This window comes from Podarcis cretensis, assembly GCF_951804945.1.
Source record: "Podarcis cretensis genome assembly, chromosome: 3".
In the NCBI taxonomy this organism is placed as follows: Eukaryota; Metazoa; Chordata; class Lepidosauria; order Squamata; family Lacertidae; genus Podarcis; species Podarcis cretensis.
The window spans coordinates 98,608,803-98,633,626 of NC_137172.1; the positions used below are offsets into that span (position 1 = coordinate 98,608,803).

At 44.4% G+C, this 24,824-nt stretch overlaps 1 protein-coding gene across 3 annotated transcripts in view; it reads right to left on the bottom strand.

The window, feature by feature from the left end:
* Positions 1-22,329: 22,329 nt before the first annotated feature.
* DCDC2C (doublecortin domain containing 2C) overlaps positions 22,330-24,824 on the bottom strand; it is a 58,426-nt gene continuing 55,931 nt past the window's right edge. For 2 of the 3 annotated variants that reach the window (XR_013837006.1, XR_013837007.1), the window contains 2 exons: positions 23,199-23,641; positions 22,330-22,818 (listed from right to left, as the gene is read on the bottom strand). The gene's annotated coding sequence lies outside the window, so the exon portion shown is untranslated. The remainder of the gene's footprint in view (positions 22,819-23,198; positions 23,642-24,824) is intronic. The other variant, XR_013837008.1, reaches the window with a different exon arrangement.

The window sequence follows — 24,824 nt, forward strand, 5'->3', positions numbered from 1 at the left end:
CATATTTCTTTGCATAGATGGGGAAGTGTTTTGCGTTTTCTGGTGTCCTTAATTGTGCATTCTGGGACTACACACACTTTTTGTTTAATACAGGTGAATTTTTATAAGCAGTATTAGAGTATGCCTGCATCCCAGGTAGAAGGTAATCAGAACTGGCTGAAAGTAGAGGCAAGCGGTGTCAGTTTTTTGCAGTAGTTTGCTCTTACAAGTCAAGCCAATCAGATCACAGGTGTAGCGTGGGTTGCCAGTGCCCGGAGCTATGCGGAAGGGAGCAAGTAGGAGGGAGGGAACGCACACATGCACATTCAACTGCCTAACAGTGTCCACGTCACCTAGGAGATCGCAACCACAGAGATAAGAAATGAAGAGTTGTTCCATTGTCTGGAGATATCATTTCCTGGTTCACATGAAGAAGCCTTTTTCAACAGAGCCCAGTGATGGAAGTACACAGCTGTATTGAGGCAGCAATGGGTGTTGAATTTTTGCACCCCCTAACAATTCTACACTGGGACATCTGCCCCTATGCCCCCCATACTACGCCACTGATCACAGGACAGCAAGGCTAACAATTAACGTTCCCTTGAAAGTGAGATGAGGAGCATGTGGTTCGTAGTTCACATGTTGTCTGCAGAGAAGTGTGTGAAGGGGAGTGGGGTAAGAGAGAAGTGGTGTAGCACACAGAATTACAACAGAGCTATACAATGTGGCAAACTCCACTCATTCTAGCTCAGCCTCCACTCGGTTGGGCCCCAACTGACTTTTCCCATGGTTCAGTGACTAGGAACTCAGCTACGTTAGTAAAGAAACAACGATTTGAATGTGTTATAAACATGCAACACCAGATGGTGCCAAAGAGCAGAAAGTTTTTCTATGCAAATTTCCATAGGGATTTTTTTTTCTATTGTTATGACCAATTTTATTTATAGTGGGGCTTCTTCCCCTGTGTTTAGATCCACCCTAGTATTCATCCACTCATCCACTCATAATTGGTACTTCCCAATTAGTTGGAAGTTGGCTGTTATGAACGGCCTCGGTCCAGTATACCTGAAGGAGCGTCTCCACCCCCATCGTTCTGCCCAGACACTGAGGTCCAGCACCGAGGGCCTTCTGGCAGTTCCCTCACTGCAAGAAGCCAAGTTACAGGGAACCAGGCAGAGGGCCTTCTCGGTAGTGGCACCCACCCTGTGGAACGCCCTCCCACCAGATGTCAAAGAGAAAAATAACTACCAAACTTTTAGAAGACATCTGAAGGCAGCCCTGTTTAGGGAAGTTTTTAATGTTTAATAGGTTATTTTGTATTTTAGTGTTTTGTTGGAAGCTGCCCAGAGTGGCTGGGGAAACCCAGCCAGATGGGCGGGGTATAAATAATAAATTATTATTACATTATTATTATTATGAATATGTTGCCAGGATGCCAAAAGTGGGGCTCTAAGATAAATGCTAAGGGATTCTCTCTTCCACTTCAGAGATCAGTAGAGATGCTGCTGGAACATTTAATAGTCAGATGTGGCTTACAGTCTTTAGCAAGTTGAAACACTCGTCCCCGATATTAGGTGTATGTTATGAGCCCTTCCTCAAGTGCTCCTCTGGTGCAGATTTCAACCTGTGGCAGAGAAGAAACCAGCTGCTCCCTCCCAGTTGATGAAGAAATAGTGGGGTGAAAGGAGGTCTCAATCTCTCTGTCCCTTCCTTCCTTCCTTCCTTCCTTCCTTCCTTCCTTCCCCCACCTTTTCCTCTGGTGGCAGTGAGCCAGGAACCAGTAGCACTGGGGAAAGCAGTACACTTAGTGCTCCTGACAACCTGAATCTACAACTGCGTTTTGAACAAAGACAAAGCTCCACTTGGTGGGTCACCTTTGTTAAAATACTTAAACCCACATGTCTTCAGCCTACAAGGTTTCAAAGAAGCTGTCACTATTTTTAACCAAAACCAAGATTATTTCTGCAATATTTTTTTCATAGGCTGATCAGATCTATTTTACAATTTAAGCATCTAATTCCTATAATGTAAGGCATCAGGGGTTTTGCACTGTATAATTATGCAGCTCATTATACAAAACTAGTACCACGTAGACTAATAAAGAGGTAGTTGTTTTAATCACTTTAACATTCCCAGCTTCCTTCTCAGTAAGTTTTTTTCCTCTACTCATAAAATTAAGATGCTGAATGCACAGTAGCTGATTCCCAGCAACCATGTGATACGAAGCAGGCTAGGTTATAATGCACTGCTACCTTTCTTTCTATTTCCCCCAGAAATTTGCAGCTATTGTCAAGTCTCTTATCAAAAGAGATTTTCAGTAATGTCTTCTCGGTCATGTTGATGTGTACATCCTACCCACCTTCACCATTCATATTATTACATTTATATCTCACTTTTTCCTCCACGGAGCTCAAGGTGGCATTTTATCCCCACAACAAAGCTGTGAGGTAGGCTAGTTTGAGAGATAGTGACCGGCCCAAACTTATTCAGTGGACTTCATGGTCAAGACTTGAGATCTGGTCTCCCAGTCCTAATCTGACACTCTTAACTGCTACATTTACCTGTATGTGTGTGTAAATTTCACGTCTTCCCTTGAAAAGCAAAGTGACCCGGAGATTGAGCATTTGAAAGTTCCTTTCTTCGGCCCAAAATGAATGCCATCATAGATGTTGGAGAGCATGTGACTATGAGATATAAGCAATATAAACACTATATTTACGGGACTGCCTCTCCTGGTATGCCCCGCAGAGGACCTTAAGGTCCATGAAAAATCATAGTTTAAAGGTCCATGGCCCTAAGGAAGTTAGATTATCCTCCACCAGGGCCAGGGCCTTCTCAGTGATGACTCCAATATGGTGGAATGCTCTGTCCCATGAGACCAGGGCCCTGCAGGATTTAACTTCCTTCCACTTGGCCTGTAAGACAGAGCTATTCCACCTGGCTTTCAACTTGAACTTAGCCTGATCTTTTATTCCCCCTCCCCTTTTTATGAAGATTACCCGCTCTGGGATCCCACAGCTAATTCTCCCCTGGTCTCCACGCTGGACCAAATAGGACTAATTTAGCCAGCTAGCCCTGGTGATTATCTAATGTTTATTGGATGAATTTTCCCCCTAAATTGATTTTTGAATTCTGAATTTATTGTTATTCATGTTTTATACTGTATTTTATGCTGTTTTTTGTTGCATCAATTAAGTGTTTTAAATTTGTTGTTAGCCGCCCAGAGCCCGGTTTTTGAACCAGGAAGGGCAGGGTACAAATAAAAAAATATATTATTATTATTATTATTATTATTATTATTATTATTATTATTATTACTATTATATTTCTTGCTGTTGTAGTAGTTAGTAGTAGTCATAGGCAACCTTCGGCCCTCCAGATGTTTTGGACTACAATTCCCATCATCCCTGACCACTGGTCCTGTTAGCTAGGGATGATGGGAGTTGTAGTCCCAAAACATCTGGAGGGCCGAGTTTGCCTATGCCTGTCCTAATACATAGGGTCCTGGGGTTGAACTACAGATGTCAAAGCAGCACCTTCAAATGATAGTCATCCTGTCACTGGCACAGCAACACCCATGCAGAACAATTGACCCTTCTTCCTGCATCACAGGGGGTTGGACTAGATGGCCCTTGGGTCCCTTTCCAACTCTACGATTCTATGATTCCGTGGGTGTTAGCTTGCCTCACAGGGCCTTCTAAAACAGCAGCATCATGAGTCACAAGGAAAGCCTTATTGGCTGCATTGATTTTAAGAAGTGACCAAAGGGGCCATAATAAGCTAACTGGGACTAGATTTCAGCAAAGCATAGTATATTGGAAGCCATAGGATATATTGGCTAAATTAGATTGAAATGGATCTTGGAGTGGCTGGCAGACCCATTAACAGCCAGTAAACACAGAAGAGCTATAAATAGCGGTACGTTTCATTGGAATGAGGTGCCCAAGCGAGAAGCGGCAAGGTAAAATGTTGGGCTCTCTCTTTACTACCTCCAGCAATGTCCCTGGAAAAGGAAAGAAAAAGGCCAGAAGTAAACGGATTAAAAAAGCAGTGTATTGGTTCGTATGCATGGGAGGATGTTATCAAAGGTGGAAGATGAAACTGCCCTTTGTGCAAGGTTACCGAGAACTGCACTCGCTCACATTTATGCTATTTCATGATGCCAATGATATTCCTCCAATTTGTGGGGTAGTAAAACTCTGAAGCATCTGCTCTGTACAGTGGTGCCTCGCAAGACAAAAAGAATCCGTTCCGCGAGTCTCTTCGTCTTGCGGTTTTTTCGTCTCGCGAAGCAAGCCCATTAGCAGCTTAGCGGATTAGCACTATTAGCGGCTTAGGGTCTTAGCGGATCAGCTGATAAGCGGCTTAGCGTATCAGCTGTTAAGCGGCTAACGGCTTAGCGGCTTAGCGGATCAGCTGATAAGCGGCTTAGCGGATCAGCTGATAAGCGGCTTAGCGGCTTAGCGGTTCAGCTGATAAGCGGATTAGCAGATCAACTGTTAAGCGGCTTAGCGGATCAGCTGATAGGCGGTTTAGCAGCTTAGAAAAAGGGGAGGAGGAAAAAAAACCGCAGGAACTCGCAAGACATTTTCGTCTTGCAAAGCAAGCCCATAGGAAATTCGTTTTGCGAAGCACCTCCAAAACGGAAAACCCTTTCGTCTAGCGGGTTTTCCGTCTTGCGAGGCATTCGTCTTGCGGGGCACCACTGTATAATAATTTATACAGTACTTTTAAATGTGTTTTCCAGCTTTCCTTTTATTTATTACCATAGCAAATTAAGTCACTATTATTCCCATTTCACAGATCGCAAGCTAAAGAGTTCAGATTACAAAATGCCCCTCAGCCTCATAACGAGTTTATAACTAAGGAAAGGCTTGACCTTGCGATCTCCCCAGATTTAAGGGCCAAATTTTATGCCGGGGCTCGACAAACTGCTGCCTAATTTCATGCGAGTGGCAAGGAGGGGGAAATGGGGGTGACAGAGAGAGGAAAGTCTCATCCACGTTTGGTTCCAGCCTCTCTTTCACTGGTGGAATGGGGCTGCTAAGAGATTGCGCATGTGGAAATGATGTCCTCAGAAGAAATAAGTTGCTCACTACTGCTTTGTGCCCTGGACCACATTCCAGAGACGCATACTGTTCGGCAAGCCTTATGATAACAACGTAAACCTGCAGAAAGTTCTTGGCTAGGGGTAAGCAAGCTGTGGGGATTCCAACAGAGAAGTAACAGGGGGAAGAGTTAAGCAAGCCCTATCAGTTTCTCCACTGAAAGTCACCTTCCTTTCCAAACAACTATTCCCCAGACAGACACATCTGTGTTGGGCCCGGGGCTAACCCGAGAACCACGGTCCAGGTCCAGTCCAGAATCCGTAGGTTCCACTAGGAGTATGTCCGACAGGGTCAAGGCAGGGCACGAGGCAGGAAACCAGGCAAGGACAGGTACAAGATCTCAGGCAGGGTCTGGCATACAGCAATGTTGCTCCTGCAACCTGTGGCGGGGTCCGACAGCCTTTTATCTTTGTCGGGGTAACGGCCGGTCCTGATCCCCCAGCAACTCACCCCCGTTTTGCTTGAAGGCGAGCACTCCTCCTGCAAGTACTCAGGTCTCTCCTTCTCTCAGACCTTAGTCTCTGCAGCTCAGGAAACGTTGGTGGGTTACTAGACCCAGGGGCCACCTCAGCCTCCCCTGACCCAAACGGTAGTGGAGCAGCTGTAAGTGATGGCCCAGCTGAAGGCAACGAGGTAATCCCTGCATCTGGAGCCAGGGCAGGCTCAGGCCCCTGACTCGGCTCAGCTGGTGTTTGTTGCAGGGGAACCTGTGCAGACTGGGACTCTTCAAGATCAGGCCCCAGACTTGGTTCAGATGATGCCTGAGGCAAAGGATCTGGTGCAGACTGAGACTCCTCTGGTTCCGAGTCCGAGCCCCAGGCCACCACAACATCATAGAGGATCTGGGCAATAACACATCTTGCCAGTGCAAGGCCCAAGACTCCCGACCCCACAGCCCCATTCCCCGTTTGCACACCCCCTATGCCATCCCCTAGAGCCCCATAACAGATTTTGGAGAGCCTCTGGAGCAGATTTGGGGGGTATACGGAGAGACAAAAGGGGGAGTCCTTCTGCTGATGGAATGCTCACATAGTTGGATACGCACTTTGTTGTAAGTCTCTCCTATTATGGTTTAAGTTTGTACCCTGAAAGCAAGTCGTTCACTTGCCCTCTCCTATCCAGACATTGTGCAGAGCTACAACATCTTGAACAGTGCTACAGATATTCATTGGCCCCCAGCATAGCAGGGATAGGCTAAGGCAAAAAGCTATACAGTGGTACCTCGCAAGACGAATGCCTCGTAAGACGAAAAACTAGCAAGACGAAAGAGTTTTTCGTTTTTTGAGTTGCTTCGCAAGACGAATTTCCCTATGGGCTTACTTTGCAAGACGAAAACATCTTGCAAGTTTGTTTCCTTTTTCTTAAAACCGTTAATACCCAGGGTGCATTCAGGGGGTGCAGTTGCGACTTGACTTCAAGGAGCAACTCATAGCACGCGGTGTGGTAGCCTTTTTTTGAGGTTTTTGAAGACTTTGGTGATTTTTTAAGCTTTTCCAAAATCCGTGCTTCGCAAGACGAAAAACTCGCAAGACGAAAAAACTCGCAGAACTAATTAATTTCGTCTTGCGAGGTACCACTGTACTGAAACTTATTTGCTTCATAATAAGTAGTCGAGTCTTAAACACCCTGCTCGGGCTGAATGATTTGAGGTCACATGACAATAAACACATCTTTTAACCTGTCCACAACCTATAGAAACAACATCTGAACTTGTCTTTTCCACTGTAAACCTGATAAAAATGGGCATAATAATATTATCTTGGGTTTGGCCTTTTTATTATCCTAGAAACTTAAAAAATAAAACAAATATCAAAATAACTGTGGGGGAGGAGGAATTCCCTACTCTAAAATTCTACAGTGGTACCTCAAGTTACATACGCTTCAGGTTACAGACTCCGCTAACCCAGAAATAGTACCTCAGGTTAAGATTTTTGCTTCAGGATGAGAACAGAAATCGGGCAACGGCGGCGCAGCCCCATTAGCTAAAGCGGTGCTTCAGGTTAAGAACAGTTTCAGGTTAAGAACGGACCTCCGGAACGAATTAAGTTCTTAACCAGATTTACCACTGTATTTGCATCAGGGGCTGCCAGATGGCCATTTCCAGTGGGAAAATGGCACGGGGGTGTTAACCCCCTGCTTCCATACACTGCAGTCACTAAGGGCTCCCCCATGGCTATTGTAAGTGAAAAAGAGAGAAGGAAAAGATCCCAACCATGGGATTCAAAGAGGATGCATTTAGTGCCGCATTACAGTGGTACCTCACAAGACGAAATTAATTCGTTCTGCAAGTTTTTTCATCTTGCGAATTTTTCGTCTTGCAAAGCACGGATTTTGGAAAAGCTTCAAAAATCACCAAAGTCTTCAAAAACCTCAAAAAAGGCTACCACACCGCGTGCTATGAGTTGCTCCTCGAAGTCAAGTCGCAACTGCACCCCCTGAATGCACCCTGGGTATTAACGGTTTTAAGAAAAAGGAAACAAACTTGCAAGCCATTTTCGTCTTGCGAAGCAAGCCCATAGGGAAATTCGTCTTGCGAAGCAACTCAAAAAACGAAAAACTCTTTTGTCTTGCGAGTTTTTCATCTTACGAGGCATTCGTCTTGCGAGGTACCACTGTATAATGTGACCCTTGCATTCTGCTTTTTCCACCACCATTCTGCCTTTTTCCACCACATTCCCATTTATCCTTGTTGTCAAAAGCTCCTCACTTCCACTGAAGTGCGCTGAACAAAATTCAGAGTACTGTAAGTAAGTACTGGGTGAGCGGCTGCAAGCCTGCCTTTCGCTCGGTAATGCACATTTGCTGAATTAATCAAACTTTAGGAGTCAGTAACCATAACCCTTTGGGAAATCATGGGGAGAGAATTTCTTTCACTGGTTGAACCTACTAGTCCTAATGTTTTCCCCATTAACCACAGAAACTTTAGACACAAGTTTGGAAGAAAGTTAACAATCTATAGGCTGTCACAGTAAATTTCTTCATTGAGTTATAGCCACAATTGTCATGGGACATCGTAGGAAATCTGAGTTAACTTTCGACAGAAAAAGTTGACATTTGAGGCTGTAGCCCTTGTTCAATTCATATTTATTTTAACTGCCCAATATATGCATTATGTTAGACTGTAAAAATGCATATCACCTCTGTTCTTTTTCATCCTCGGTTTAGGTTTGTTTGTTTGTTTGTTGTTGTTGTTTTTAAAAGATGTGCTACACATAGTGGCAAATTAGTTTCATTGGTTGGGTTGTTTTTAGCTGACAAAGAGTTTTTCTAATACTAAAATAAATACTTTTCATGTATGTCAACCTCTTAAAACAATTCTGACTTTAAGAAGGGCACCATTCTGATCCACAGTGAGACTTCACTTCCTAATTAAATGATTGTAAGACATGTTTTGACATAAATCTACAGATTTACTGTATGAACTTTCTTAGGAAGTGGGCTAGGCAAAGGCTGATATGTATGTGGAGAAACACTGACACCTTGTGACCATAACAGGTACAGCACCCCTCTACCCCCTCCCCATTGGCTCTTTAAAATATCAAGCATGCTAGTGACCCCTACTCTCCAGAAAACAAAACCACATGCCTAGAAGGGAAATTGTAGAGATGCTTCCCTGTTGGGCTGTATTCTTATATTATTCCTTTCTTTCTCTTACCAGCTCATGACTGTGTAAAGACAGGAACAGGAAGCAGAGTAGTTAATTAAAAGTAATGGGTGAAAGGGACTTGCAAAATTTAGATACACGTAAAGGTAAAGGTAAAGGGACCCCTGACCATTAGGTCCAGTCGTGACCGACTCTGGGGTTGCGGTGCTCATCTCCCTTTATTGTACAGCTTCCGCGTCATGTGGCCAGCATGACTAAGCCGCTTCTGGCGAACCAGAGCAGCGCATGGAAGCGCCGTTTACCTTCCTGCCGGGGTGGTACCTATTTATCTACTTGCACTTTGATGTGCTTTCGAACTGCTAGGTGGGCAGGAGCTGGGACTGAACAACGGGAGCTCACCCATCACAGGGATTCGAACTGCCAACCTTCTGATCAGCAAGTCCTAGGCTCTGTGGTTTAACCCACAGCGCCACCCACGTCCCTGTACACGAGATACACGAGGCCTCACCAATTCATAGAAGGATGTAAACCTTCCTCTAGGTCAGGGGAAAAAATCAAATTTGTTGTCTCAGGTAACCAGTTCCATAGCAATTCATGCATGCGATACATTGCAAAGGATTCTGGGACACATTCTGAGGCCTACTGTCTGTCTGTGTTATAGTAATAAGGCCTGTTAGGCTTAGTTATAAGGCAACATGAAAAGAAGGAAAAGGAATACTTCTGGAAAATGGTACACACAACAGCTTCAAAGCATGGTACAACTGAAGCACATCATTTCCTTCAAAGAATTCTGGGCAAAAATGGCAAAACCTTATGCTTCAGGATATGGTTTGGATGCAGGAGAGAGACTTTGATTATGACACAATCTAATTTGCACTAAAATACATTTTAACCCCAAATACATCCATCAAGCAGATCTCACTAAATAGTGCAATATCTTAAATGCTTAATCACACCTATACGTCTTTTTCTATTTAATAGTGGCTATGTGACTGCTGGGAGAAAGGTAAGCACCACATTTCTGATGACAAAAGAAAACCCCACATTATTGGGTGGACTGTGGTTGCGGCTGCTTTTTTAAAATCTTATGTTTTGTTGGCTCATATCGGTTCTTATCTTTGGGCAGCTGATAGCATTGGGTGGTTTACACTTTTCTATCACCATTTTCCTCTTTTGTTTGTTTTATATTGTTCTAAAACAGCTTGGGTGGGCATTGCCCAGAAAGGCATCTGTCAGAGCTGCCCAAGGTCCCAGCTCACAAAGGACCAACGCCAGGTCGTCATTATATACAAAAGTCTTTATTGAAGTTCAGTTTCCATTCCAAAGCCGTAGCGCGCAGCTCTACGTCTTAAACCTTAGACCGCCGAAGTTCCGTCTGAATCTCCTCCCCCCTGACACCAGTTTAAGATTCTCGCCCTGCTCCACCTCTTCCTCTGCTCTCTTCTCCTCTGGGTCCTCCTGTCCGCTGGGGCATTCCCCTTTCTGGACTCTTCTGACGCTGAGTCCCCTGACTCCTCCCCCTGTCTCCGGCGGGCTTTAGGACCCGGCTCCCAATCCTCGTTCTCTGCTGCCCCGCGCGCCTGTACTTTTGAACTTGGCTCTTGCGCCAACCCAGTGACCTTCCTCCTGACCGTTGCACTGCTTCTGTCACTGCTTCCCTCTTCCGGGATGCTAGCCGGACCTGACCTCCCCTCCGTTGCCTGACTCTCCGATGGAGGCGTGGTCAGCCCTGACTCCTCTTCTCTCCCTGCTGGGGGAGACGCTACCCTCGATACCTGGGACTCTTCCCCCCCCCACTATGCTCAGGTGGGGAAGCTGGTCCTGATCTCCAACTGCTGCTCTGGGAGTCCCCGCTGGTCCCTTGCTTCTGGAGTGTCCCCCTTGGGACCCCCCTTGCCCTGGCCACCGGCGCCCCCTTCTGTGAATCTTCCGATTCGCTGGAGAGGCTCATGGAATCTCTCGGGCCACTGTCATCTTCTCCTACGCTGCCCTCAGATTCTTCCCCTTCGCTCTCCATCTCCCCTCTTCCCTGTGCTTCTGCTCCTGAGCCCCTGACATCCTCCTATAAAATAAAATAATTCCACAAGTGGTGGGTTTGCCCCCAAAGCCAACCCTTTTGGACATCTGTCTTACAAGAAATATGCAAAATAACAAAGCAGGTATTAGAAGCAGGTATTGGAATATCTTACAAGACAATAACACACTCTCACACTGCAAAGAACTCATAAGCCACCAAGACAATAACACACTCTCACACTACAAAGAACTCATAAGCCACCTACTCTCAGGACTCAGCTACATTAGTAAAAAAAAATTGTTTTAGATTTGTTATAACACTGAGACACCAGATGGCGCTGTGGAGTTCTCTCTTTTGGCAAAGTGATTCCCATTATGCGGTTTACAATGCATTTTCATGAAATGTTTTTTTGATGTGTGTAGATCCAACCTCAGCAGCCAGGAGCATCATAACTGGAGGGACCTGCCAGGAGTGATCATGGACCACTGGTACCATATTGTATGGGAAACAGCCATACTAGAAAAGCTAAGCAACTAACTGAAACTAGCACGGGGGCAAACAAAAGAGGACGCCTTCATCCCAGCATGGTTCCCCTTTATTACACACACAGCCCAAAAGGACAACAACAAGAACCCACCAACAGCATACTAATCAATATCACTAACTTGACCTAACAACCCCCCCCTCTCTCTCTCACACACACACAAAAACCTCACTGCAGTCAACTGAAGGCAACCAACCATGCTCTGTACCCCCAATGTTTCCCACCACCAACAAAAACTAATAAATGAATAGAAATCTACCCACGAGAAGCTGACACATATACCTTGCACATACACTATGCAAAAGAATAAAGGTTTCCTACCTCCCCTCTCTTCCAACACCCCCTCTTCTCCCCCAACCTTACACCGCCTATAACATTAGAGTGTCACATCGACTATAACTGATCTGTATAAAGGACCCTATGAACTGAAAGCAGAGATGCTCTATGTACTTTTAGATTCCAGTAGGTAGCCGAGTTGGTCTGATGCAGTCAAAATATATTTTTAAAAAATAAAAAAAAAATATCCAGTAGCACCTTAGAGACCAACTAAGTTTGTTTCTTGTAATCCAAGAAAATATTTAATAAAAACTTTTAAAAATATAAATAAATAACATAAAGGCAATGCCTGCCAAAGCTGTCATGTTAAATTGCTATTTGCACCCATAGCCCTTCCCTTTCAAGCTGAAATAGCAGCTTCGGGGAGGGGAAGAGATAATTTTCATAGTGAGAATAGTGCAAGGGGAAAGGGTTAAAATCCCACCAGTGCTATGGTCCAGATCCAAACTGGGTCCCCTTGCAGCTGTTATTTTAATAATCCTATAACAATAGTAATGCATACATACAACAATTTGATCCCACATTTAACATGGTCTATGTCTCCAGGTACAACCTTTATTTCCCAAACAGATGATACTGAGACATAAGCACTGCCTCACCTAGCATTCTGTCTCTCACTGTGGCAGTACCTGATGCTCCAGGGAAAATGGGATAGAAAACTCAACATTGCAGAAACACAGGGGACTTTCTGACCCGGTAAGACGACATCAGAACAAAAAAATTATCCTTTACAAAGCTCTCTCTTTGCATTTAATGCCTGGTATGGTGTAAATTCCATAGCAATGCCCCGAGTTAGTCATATTTTGAAAAGTCACATGATTTAACACAGGGGATTTTTTGTTGTTGTTGAGGTTTCAAATGCACATTAATCTGAAGCAGAATTCCAGAGCCAGCATATTCTGAACTCTTACCTTAGGGGAAGCTTGGTACATTGGGAGATCTCAAGTTCAAATTGCAGTCTGCTGTATATTGCAATGTGCTGTCACTCACAGCACCGCTGGTTTATTTCAGACAACTGCAAAAGGAGGAGATGAAGAGTTTCAGTAGCGGTGCTAATAAAATAATGGTTCTCCCCTGGGAATTCCCCAGACATTTTTAATATGGAACTGGGAGTGATATCTACCTTGGATTCCATCTCTGAAGCTAAGCAGGCCTGAACCTGACAGAAGGAAGAATGGAATGCAAATGTAATGAACATTACAAAATAAAATGCTAGTAGTTTGGGATTAGTTTATTTGTTTGGCATAGCCTCCACTACATAAGTTCATCTCAAGTACCAGTCATTTCCTGAAATTTATTTTTGTTTTGCTTTTCCAGAAAAAGGGCTAGTGTGTTTTCTTATGAGAAAAATGGACTTCTGATCAAAACAACCCTGGGAGCAGCAATAAATGGATGCACAACCTGACTGCCCCTCCACTTTTTGTGCTTTCAAGGAAGAACTTTCATGCAGCAGGTGTTCACGATCTAAAATTGACATACAGCTAGGCTGATATGACACCTCCAAGTAGCAGGGTTCTTTAAAAAAAAGAAATGCAGCTGGACATAAAATGTGCAGTTATATTTTTTAAGAAAAAAAATATGCAGTTGGAAAGCTGATAATGTGCCACTGGGGGGGGGGAATCGGGGAGGGAACCTAGACACATTGTATTAATGTGTTTTAAAAGTATTTAAATGACAGATAATATGTACACAAAGTATATAAGGATATGTCCCGAACCACAGGGTACCTGGTGGCAAGTCTCGCAGGACTGCACAATCCCACAGCAGATTTTAATGCACATTCTGGCAGGCCACCAAGTCCCAAGTGCTGTCAGGCCAGGTTCCCGCCTCTGCCACCGATCCAGGGGTCAGGGGACCTGGAGGTCAGTCCCACACAAGCACAGTCCCACAGAGATCCTGGAGTATCCAAGCTGAGGTCCATCAACATGGGCAGTTAAGTAGACCCACCATCTCAGGTCTGCTTCCCTTTCATACTTTGCATGTTGACTGCAGCATCTGGGCTTGATGAGGCAGATGACCCTCACCTGTTCCAAACCTTCTCCAGCTGAAGAATCATACACCTTCCTCCCAGAGCTAGCGAGCCTCACCTGGCCAGCTAGGGAGCTGGGCTGTGGGCCCTTGCTCGCCTCAGCCTCCTAGAGCACCCCAAACAATAATATCATATAACATCAAGAGTTGCCCTGTTTCTTCTGTAAGGTCACAGCAATCAGTACTGAAAAGTCCACACTGCAGGCCCTGTTGACTGCAATGTAAAACTTTGCATTTTAAGCATAGAGTTGCCACCTTTGTTCAGGTGAAATATGGGACAGGACCAGTGAGGGGGAGTTGGGATGGGGAACAAACTTTTTTCTTCACTTGCTGCTGGGAATGATGTCAAAGCGATTCACTGCACTGGGTTGCTCCCTGTGTTGGCCATGCTCATACAGCAGAGACAAAGAAATGCATGGATCTATGTTAGTAATGTGCATTGATTTGAATGACTCCCATCCTCCCCACCTGCTGAATTTCTGCCTGTCGGAAGAATGAAAAATGCAGAAAGAAAGAAAGAAAGAAAGAAAGAAAGAAAGAAAGAAAGAAGCGAGCCGCTTAAACTTTTAACTGCTGATCATAGCATGACGGCTCAAGTAAACAGAAGGAGGTGGCTGGCCGAGGAATCCAGCACCCACAGAGAGGGCTTAGGCCTTTGCTTTGCTTTGCTAAAAAAAGACGCGTTTAAAATTGTGCATCCGTGGATGAATAAATTCTCAGAGTTGTATGGTGAGCTTCTGGCAGACTAAGTCAATATTAATTAGGATTGATATACAGCAGGTGCAAGAGGACGAGATGCAATATGGATCACATTGATACCTGCGGCTACTATCTGCAACACTGAGGAAATGAAGAACCTTATTACTCTAGCAGGACAAAATGAGAAAGAAAAAAAAAGTAATTGCTCTGAAGGCAAAAGTGTGCGTCTCCTCCTCTGTCAGGTTGGGTGCTGAGTTCCCGGAGGCCAATTCTGAACTTATATATGACACAGTGTCAGTGGCGTAGCGTGGGGGGTGCAGGGGGGCCGGCCACACCGGGCGCAACATCTGAGGGGGGGGCGCTAATCTAGTGGAAGAGACTCGAGTGCTAAAATCCACGTATTAGGGCGCGCAAATTACTTGCCTTGCCCCGTGTGCTGACAACCCACGCTACACCACTGCACAATGTTTATTGTGTTGTGTGCATTTGAGCTGGAGAGAATGTCCAGAGGGAAGGCTTCTGAAACTTTACTCCACATTATAAGTCAGGGGTGGTTTGCCTTGCTAGTAAAAGAAAGACAAATAAGGGGGTTAGGAACATATAATTGAATTACCAGCCCCCAAGAATATGCCAGATGTCTCTTTAATATATCTTTCCTCATAAATAAACCCAATAACTTCAATGAGATTGTTACAAAAGATGTTGTACTCAAATACAAGTCAATTCACACTAGGACACATCTACACTGCAGACTAGTTTAACATCGAGTCCCTCTACCCAAGAAACTCTGAAAACTGTAGTTCTGTGAGGGGGATATGTCCTTAACGAACTACTAACCTCAGGATTCTTTGGGAGAAGCTATGACAGTTAAAGTGGCATAAAATCAAAATAAATATAAAAGTGGATGAGGTGTATGCTTAATCCAAATGGTGAAGCAGTGTGAAACAATCCAGGGTTATCACTTGGATAATTCACAGGGAGCACAGACAGAATTTAGCTTTGCACGCTATCGGATCAGAGGGGGAAATGTGGAAAGGAATGACACTCCGTTTTCCAGCATTGCATGCAAAAGGGTAGAGGCATACATATATTTGCCCACCCTACCCCTTCATCCCACCGCTGCCAGTGGATTGCTTTAGGGATGCGGGTGGCGCTGTGGGTTAAACCACAGAGCCTAGGACTTGCCGATCAGAAGGTTGGCAGTTCAAATCCCCGTGACGGGGTGAGATCCCATTGTTCAGTCCCAGCTCCTGCCAACCTAGCAGTTCAAAAGCATGTCGAAAGTGCAAGTAAATAGGTACCACTCCGGCGGGAAGGTAAACGGTGTTTCCGTGCACTGCTCTGCCAGAAGCGGCTTAGTCATGCTGGCCACATGACCCGGAAGCTGTACGCCGGCTCCCTCGGCCAATAAAGCAAGATGAGCGCCGCAACCCCAGAGTCGTCCGCGACTGGACCTAATGGTCAGGGGTCCCTTTACCTTTACTTTACCCCTTCATGTGATTGGGGCAAAAGTTCCTAGGGCAAAAGACCTGCTAGGGAAGAGCTTACAAAAATCTGCAATGTCGCTATGACATCATACACAAATAGTGCCATTTCCTTCAAACTACCTGCAGCTCTCCAGAGAGGGATATGGTTGTCTTTCTGTAGCCTCAGTTTCTGCATCATGAACTTGGATGTTGCAATGCAAAAGTTTGCTAAAAACTGCATCCATGAAACCACTACGTTTTAATTCAAGTTTCACCACGAAATTTGGCTGTCCGATAGCTGCCAAAAAGAGACACTTGATCACCACCCACCAAGATTCACCTTTTGTTGCCCAGATTTGGGCTTTGCAGGCAATGTAATCATTTGACTGGATAACCAGCAAACACGGAGTGCGGGTGTGAGCAGAATTGCTGAAGTATCCCAGGAGAGGGGACATGGCTTGCTGGCTTCCTGGACAGGAACACTCTGTATTGCCATATTCTGCTGCAGTTCCCGCTTGTTTGCTATAAGATTCAACCCGTAATTCTATGACAAATGAGAAGCATCTAGTTTGTAATATCACACAAAACCAGTGCTCTGAGGTCTGCAAGCCAAACTCCACTCATGCAAGAGGACTTCCCCTTCTTCCTCCCCTGTGTACCTACAAAATCTCCTTTGGAGGGTCCCCCAACCTCCTGGCGCTGATTTTGAGGCTGTGCAGGTGTGCTGCAGGGGAGAGGAAAGTTCCATTCCACAAGTGAAAGCCTCTTGCACTAGTGGAACAGGAACATTGGCTACCACCCAATGATTTTACAGATGTGTCATATTCCGAATTCAGGAGCTCATTGTGTTCAAACATAGTAGGAAAAAGAGCATGTTCCTGTGTGGCCTAATAGCCTTTTCATCCTCTCTATCAGTTGTCCTAGGTACTGACTTCTGCCTTCCCTGGGTTACACTTTGAAAACAAAATAAATGCCTCCAGTGCTTCCATGTAGCTTTTCCATATTTAATCAAAAGCATTCATGTGTCTGCTTTCAACACGTTGAGTGGAGAATTTCCATGGCTCCAACCTGCGAGCCCTTCAAATAGTCTTTGTGATCTCACCTGAGCAGCACACGAAGTGCTGAGAAACAGAGAAAGCTTCTGGAGACGTGAGCTGAATTTTGTAGAACCAGCTGCCGTTTGATTGCTGCTGTGTGAAAGTTGGCAAGAGGCCATCTGGTCACCTTCCACGATTTCCACAATGAAAACACCAGGTAAAGAAAAGATTCGTAGACAGATCTTGTGCATGTTCAACCACTGATACCAGGTGAGAGTGTTGGTCCAGGAAAGCTCAGTATTGAGTCCTCTGACTTGTAACAGGTCCCTGGGAAACGAGGCAGAGGTCCTCCCTTATTACTGGATGTAACCTGATCCTTTTAAACTGCAACTGTATCCCAGGATAGTTAGTGGATCATTTAAGGATGAGATAGAGACATCACCTTGCCAACAAAGGTCCGTATAGTAAAAGCTATGGTTTTCCCAGTAGTGATGTATGGAAGTGAGAGCTGGACCATAAGGAAGGCTGATCGCCGAAGAATTGATGCTTTTGAATTATGGTGCTGGAGGAGACTCTTGAGAGTCCCATGGAGTGCAAGAAGATCAAACCTATCCATTCCTCAACGAAATCTGCCCTGAGTGCTCACTGGAAGGACAGATCCTGAAGCTGAGGCTCCAATACTTTGGCCACCTCATGAGAAGAGAAGACTCCCTGGAAAAGACCCTGATGTTCGGAAAGATGGAGGGCACAAGGAGAAGGGAACGACAGAGGATGAGATGGTTAGATATGTTCTCGAAGCTACGAATGTGAGTTTGACTAAACTGCGGGAGGCAGTGGAAGACAGGAGTGCCTGGCATGCTCTGGTCCATGGGGTCACGAAGAGTCGGACACCACTAAACAACAAGAAGGATGAGCTGGGTGTTGTTCCAGCCACCTTCTAATTTCTGTAAAAGGAGGGAGTCTCAATTGTTAGTAACCCTCTCCTACACTGCCAGTGTGAGCCAGTGTGGTGTAGTGGTTAAGAGCGGTAGACTCATAATCTGGGGGAACCAGGTTCGCGTCTCCGCTCCTCCACATGCAGCTGCTGGGTGACCTTGGGCCAGTCACACTTCTCTGAAGTCTCTTAGCCCCACTCACCTCACAGAGTGTTTGTTGTGGGGGAGGAAGGGAAAGGAGATTGTTAGCCGCTTTGAGACTCCTTAGGGTAGTGATAAAGCGGGATATCAAATCCAAACTCTTCTTCTTCTTCTGCCCCTTCCTCTCCTATGTAGACATTCTGAATGTTCACATGGGGATCTTTATCAGCCCAAGGGAAACACTCCCTTCTGGGCAACCTTTCAGATGCCCATGGTGGGCAGTGCCAGAGGTAAAAGTGGGTTGAGAAACAAGTTTTGTTTTATGCATTTCTTTTTTAATGTAGCACCTGATTGTAGTAAAACCTCCAAGCGCTTTACAAGAAATATTAAAATTCCCAATAAAAGCAAAAACAAATCAAAACTTTTAAAGATTATTAAAATTAAGAGTTTACATTAATCTCTTAATTAATATTGAAACATATCAACAACCACCCGTCTGGACAGGCTTGCTAAAACAAAATAAAGTAGTTTAAGATTTAGGCAGGCATTGAAAAAATTACAATGGAGGTGTCCACGTGATGTCAGTAGGCAGCGAGTTTCCAAAGTGTTGGTGCTGCCAAAGTGAAAAATTGATTCCTTACAACTGGGGAATAAGTATAATGTGGCACTGAAAACTGTGCCGGTTCTGAAGGTCAAAGTGGGCACACATGGAGTAAGGCAACCCTGAAAGATGAGAGTCTTACCTTAGTAAAGGTAAAGGGACCCCTGACCATTAGGTCCAGTCGTGACCGACTCTGGGGTTGTGGCAGTCATCTTGCTTTATTGGCCGAGGGAGCCGGCGTACAGCTTCTGGGTCATGTGGCCAGCATGACTAAGCCGCTTCTGGCGAACCAGAGCAGCACACAGAAACGCCGTTTACCTTCCTGCCGGAGCGGTACCTATTTATATACTTGCACTTTGACGTGCTTTCAAACTGCTAGGTTGGCAGGAGCAGGGACTGAGCAATGGGAGCTCACCCCATCACGGGGATTCGAACCGCCGACCTTCTGATCGACAAGCCCTAGGCTCTGTGGTTTAACCCACAGCGCCACCCATGTCCCACTTACCTTAGTACAGTAGGCTATATTCCACCCATGCAAAAATCAAACGTTTCTGATCTTCGAGAGTCTTCTGTAGCTATGAACTGTCCCAACACACATACTTCCCAAAATCAATGCCACACAACCATCCACTAAGTTCACTACCACAACAGTGATCTGATGAAGAATGTCCAAGAGTTGCTGCACAATATGTGATATTTCTAAGCAACTTTTAGCAGGATTGTCTGTGGCAAGAGGGTTCTTCTCTTAAATCATCTCAACCTTGAATAAACCATAAGTGTCTCCAAAGCAGCAATGCCTGCCTGAAGTTAAATACAGATAATGTGCAACACTGTCAAGTACCATTCAACTCAAGCAGACTGGAGAGAGAGAAACCCAAGCTGTGCATGGGAAATCAGCAATCAATGAGGATAATGAAGGAATGTACTCAAGTGCCGAGACTCCAAGAGGATAACTCAGGGCAAATTATTTGTCAAAAATCTTCAGCTCACCGAAAAGATCTTTTGACACAGTAATCTATTGTGCGTAGAAGGGAATAACTGTTGTTAGGATCAGTTACGGCAAATAACTATAATGGGAATGAATGTCAGAAAGTTCTTAATGTCTATCATGTTTGTGAATTTATTGGATAGTTTTGTTGGTTTTGTTAGTACATCATGCAAACGTACCTGCAGCTTCTCTCATATAATGTAACTGGAAATATATGTACTATATATGCCCTGCAGTTCTTCTCAGAAATATGAGTGAAATGCATACATAACATGCTGCTTGTGGGAAACGGCACATTCACATGCCAATTGTCCCATCAAATATATAGGGTACATGGTTCCCTGCATGCCATGAACAAGCTATGAAATACCTTCAACAGCATTCCCAGCATCGGGAGCCAAGGGAAATGCAATTTTCCTTCTACTGGCAAAGTATTGGAAGACGCAAGAACTACCTACCCTGGAAGAATGGCAAACAAAGGTGATTGACTTTATGGGACTGGCCGAGATGACGGGCAGAATCCGTGACCAGGGGAAAGAGACAGTGGAAGAGGACTGGAAGAAATTTAAAATATATCTTAAAAATAATTGTAAAATTGAGGAATGTTAAGATGTCAGGGGGTAAGAGGTAAAGAATTGCAGCAGTAATCAAAAAACTAAAGGAATCTTTATGAAAGGGAATTAAGATAACAGACTTAAGGGTTGCTAAAGAACCATTAAACAAGGATGCAGGGATGGGGAGGTATGGGGAAGTCAAAAGAAAGAAGGGTATGAAATGATGAGTTGGAAATTATATTGTTTTGTACTGTTTTTGTTATCTGTTTGAAAAATGAATAAAAATTATTAAAAAAAAAAAAAAGGGAAATGCAATTTTCCCAGGGCATCTGGCTTCCTAGGTGTCCTAGGAAAATAATATGCTCATGGCGCCTGTTTTTCCTGGCAACTTACTTCCAGTTAAATGTCTATAGGACTGCAGCCTTCATTAGGATTGGATGGTGGATCTACTAGAAATCTGTTCATATATGCTGTGGCAAACAAGGTAGTGTTTCTAAGCCTATGGGAGAAATACAGTCGTACGGCTACTTACGTATCCCTCTGGATATGGAATCTTCAGGTTATGGCCATGGCAAACCTGGAAATGTATACTTCTGGGTTTCGCCGCGCACGCATGTGCAGAAGCACTCAATCGTGCCTCGCGCATGCGCAGAAGCATACCTCTATTTACATAATTTTCAGGGTGCGAACGGACCCCCAGAACGAATTAAGGTCATATCCAGAGGTTCCACTATGTTCTATAGCCATAATGTTCATTACTACTTCTTTCTTTTAAATATCTTCCTTCCTCTCTTATCCTCTCACCCCAGGATCCCAAGGCCTAGTAATCTTCAGGATATATTTTTTGTCAAAACTAAGATGTTTTCTACATTCTACTCTATACTGATATGCTGTGGGGGAGGGGAGACAAGATTGATGCTGTCCTCGAAAACAGGATAGGTTTCTAGGAGAGTTGCCCTAACTATGGAAAGTAATGTATCCAGACATGTAGCATTCCTAAGGGAAATAAGCTCCCCCCCCTTCTTTTTTAAAGGGCAGTGTAATGAAAAAGCTCCAGAGATCCTCTAAAAAGAAAATCTCACCATGCTTCAAGTGTTTTAAAAATTAGGATGTCAGTAGCTCAGTAGAACTCCCTGAAGATATGCACATGAGCACAGAGACATGTAGTAGAGAAGAAATATCATGGCCCTTGCTACAGAAACAAGAGCAAACTGAAATACAGCTTGCTCCATCTGGAAAGAGAAAGAAATGTGAGCCTCATTGCTCAAATTGCCAAACTGCTACACTGGAAAATAAGCAGCCTCTGGGAGACCCAAGATGTTTTAAATGGCAAATGCTGCTTGCGTAACTTTCTGTAAACCTGTATCAGCCATCAGTGTTCCTAAACTGTGTTTCATTGCAAATCAATAAAGGATATCACAAAATGCATCCCACCACCACGGCATGGAACAAAAATGTTGCAATCCAAACCCACACCTAGCTGTCCCATTTATTTGCCCGTAATGGATAAGTAAGGTTTTTTGCAGTTTCAGGAGCTGTATTTGGACTTTTAATGCTTTCTTGGCAGAATGATCCCTGAGCCCCTGCAGAGCAGACAATATTTTTGCATCAGGACATAGTTTCATGATGCAACATTATGCAGGCTGTATGGACACACTGAAGCATATTTATAGGTAACTCATTTGCTTCCCATCTCTCAAAAACCATTAGGATTTTGCTTGACAATGTAAAAAAAAAAAAATGTTCTCTGATGTTTCAAAATGGATCATGGTCAGCTTTAAGCGGGATGAGACAGGTGGGTGAGGGAAAAGCCAATCTTTCTCTAAGCCAGTTAATTTTGTATGTATGTTTGCCATTATGAAAACACAAGTGACATTCATTTCTGATTCCTTTATATTAAACCATTGCCTTCCCTAAATACCTGCCTGCATCAAACAAGCACGCAACTCCTGCATATTATGGAGGCACTTGTAAAAATGACAGAGCAAATTATACAGATTCTTTCAGTTCCCCGAGGCTAGCTTGTTATTAACATTTAACACTGACTTCTCCTGGAAATACTTACAAAGGGTGTACAGGTGCCTTGCTGGAAGTGTGCACAGATGTCTTGTGTGCTTTGGAAATCACTGTTGTATATATAATAATAATAATTTATTATTTATACCCCGCCCATCTGGCTGGGCTTCCCCAGCCACTCTGGGCAGCTTCCCAAAAAATATTAATATACTGTAATACATCAAACATCAAAAGCTTCCCTAAACAGGGCTGCCTTCAGATGTCTTCTAAAAGTCTGGTAGTTATTTTTCTCTTTGACATCTGGTGGGAGGGCGTTCCACAGGGAGGGCGCCACCACCAAGAAGGCCCTCTGCCTGGTTCCCTGTAACTTGGCTTCTTGCAGTGAAGGAACCACCAGAAAGCCCTTGATGCTGGATCTCAGTGTCCGGGCTGAACGATGGGGGTGGAGACGCTCCTTCAGGTATACAAGTCTCCCAAATGTTAATTTAGCTTGTTGGCTTCAACTCTTCATTTAAGTACAAATTCTGGACTTTCTTTTCACATTAATAATTTTAAAAATGGCGTATTTATGATAATGAGTGCCTTGCTGGGTTTTATTTATCCATTCAGTATTGCGTTTTCAAGTTTCAAAGGTTGCTCCTGATCTTCTTAAGCATTCTGATGAAAATGTCCAATTTCAGCATACTTAATACAGAACAAAGCAGAGCGGTCTAAAAAACAACGAAGTTGAGCACCACCTAGTGAATATGCCACAGAATACAAGTTCTCTCCATAAAGGTAAAAAAGGTAAAGGTACCCCTGCCCGTACGGGCCAGTCTTGACAGACTCTGGGGTTGTGCGCCCATCTCACTCAAGAGGCCAGGGGCCAGCGCTGTCCGGAGACACTTCCGGGTCACGTGGCCAGCATGACATCGCTGCTCTGGCCAGAGCCAGAGCCAGAGCCAGAGCCAGAGCCAGAGCCGCACACGGAAATGCCGTTTACCTTCCCGCTGGTAAGCGGTCCCTATTTATCTACTTGCACCCGGAGGTGCTTTCGAACTGCTAGGTTGGCAGGCGCTGGGACCGAGCAGCGGGAGCGCACCCCGCCGCAGGGATTCAAACCGCCGACCTTTCGATCGGCAAGTCCTAGGCGCTGAGGCTTTAACCCACAGCGCACGATGGTGCAAATAATGGTGCTTTTTAGATAAGCTTTCAGCCACCAGTACAGTCTTCACTTCAGATGCAGCTCTGCACACAGAATGCTGCCTTTTCTTCTCCAAACAAGCTTTTGGAAGATGCATCCTATTGGGATTGGTGGTGATTGGCACTTAGCCAGCACAAAATCTCAAGCATGTGAGGATTATTTAGTATTGCAACGACACCTTGAAGATAAAGTGATCACAGTGTACATGCTCAAAGGCTACTGTTATATTTTAAAAAAAAAACAAAACACGCACCATGATTAATAACTATTGGAAATTTCAACTGCACTCTCAGCAAATATTAAAGTACGGATTTTCTTTGTGTTAAGTAAGATTTTTAATGGAGGTTGCTAGTACTTCAAAGAGGGCTTGAGGCACGTAGAAATTCTTTCAAACAGAATCCAAATCTGAAATGCAGAAAATTCATCAGTAGTGCTTTCTATAAAATAATAATAATATATAAGCATCCATTATTAGCTTAACCCTACACCAGGGGTCAGCAAACTTTTTCAGCAGCGGGCTGGTCCACTGTCCCTCAGACCTTGTGGTGGGGCAGGCTATATTTTGAAGGGGCAAAATGAACGAATTCCTATGCCCCACAAATAACTCAAGAGTGCATTTTAAATAAAAGCACACATTCTCCTCATGTAAAAACACCAGGCAGGCCCCACAAATAACCCAGAGATGCATTTTAAACAAAAGGACACATTCTACTCATGTAAAAACACGCTGATTCCTGGACCATCCGCGGGCCGGATTTAGAAGGCAACTGGGCCTTAGTTTGCCCCCGGGCCTTAGTTTGCCTACCCATGCCCTAAACTCTGAAAAACAGCTCTTGCTGAGCATTTAAAAGACATGAGAGATTGATGGTCACATCAGGGTTTCAGTTCTCTTGCCTGTAGTGAACAACCCTGGCAACACTTCAGTGCCAAGTTCTCCATCTTGTGCTGGTGGCCCCAGGGTAGGGAGTCGCATCTGGCAGCCTAGAGCAGGCGTGAGCAACCTGCAGGCCATCTGGATGTTGCTGAACCATAGCTTCCATCTTATTTAGAAAGAAACTCTGGGTTATGCAGTTTGGGTAAGAGCAAAGGGAGAATATTAGAGAATTAGCAAAGGTATCTGCAGAACTCAGGAATGTCAGCAGCATAACAAATGATCAAATGTAACACTTGGGCTAAAAAGGTTTGTTATGGGGAAGAATGCCCTCACAATCCAAGTGTGACTTCCAAACTTGTTGGAGATTTATCACTAATAATAATACAACAGGCACTGGTAAACAGTGGCAGAGAGATTTGTGCAAGACTGGCAGAAGAGAAGGATGGGAAGGGACAGGATTGTAGACCCAGGTCACATGCTATGCCCAGTGGAGCCAACTGGTTCTCATGTTCGATTGTTCACGATAACAAGGAATTCATTGCAACCTGCATCTTATTTAGTAGAACAGATAGGTAAAGCACAGATGCCTTGAGCTACTCTACTTACATGTAAGGAAAATGTGTGATAAAATAGTGGGTGCCTACCCCATGGTAAAATAAGCCTTTAAAGGCATACTTTAAATACACTGATCATATAAGGTAAGGGACCCCTGGA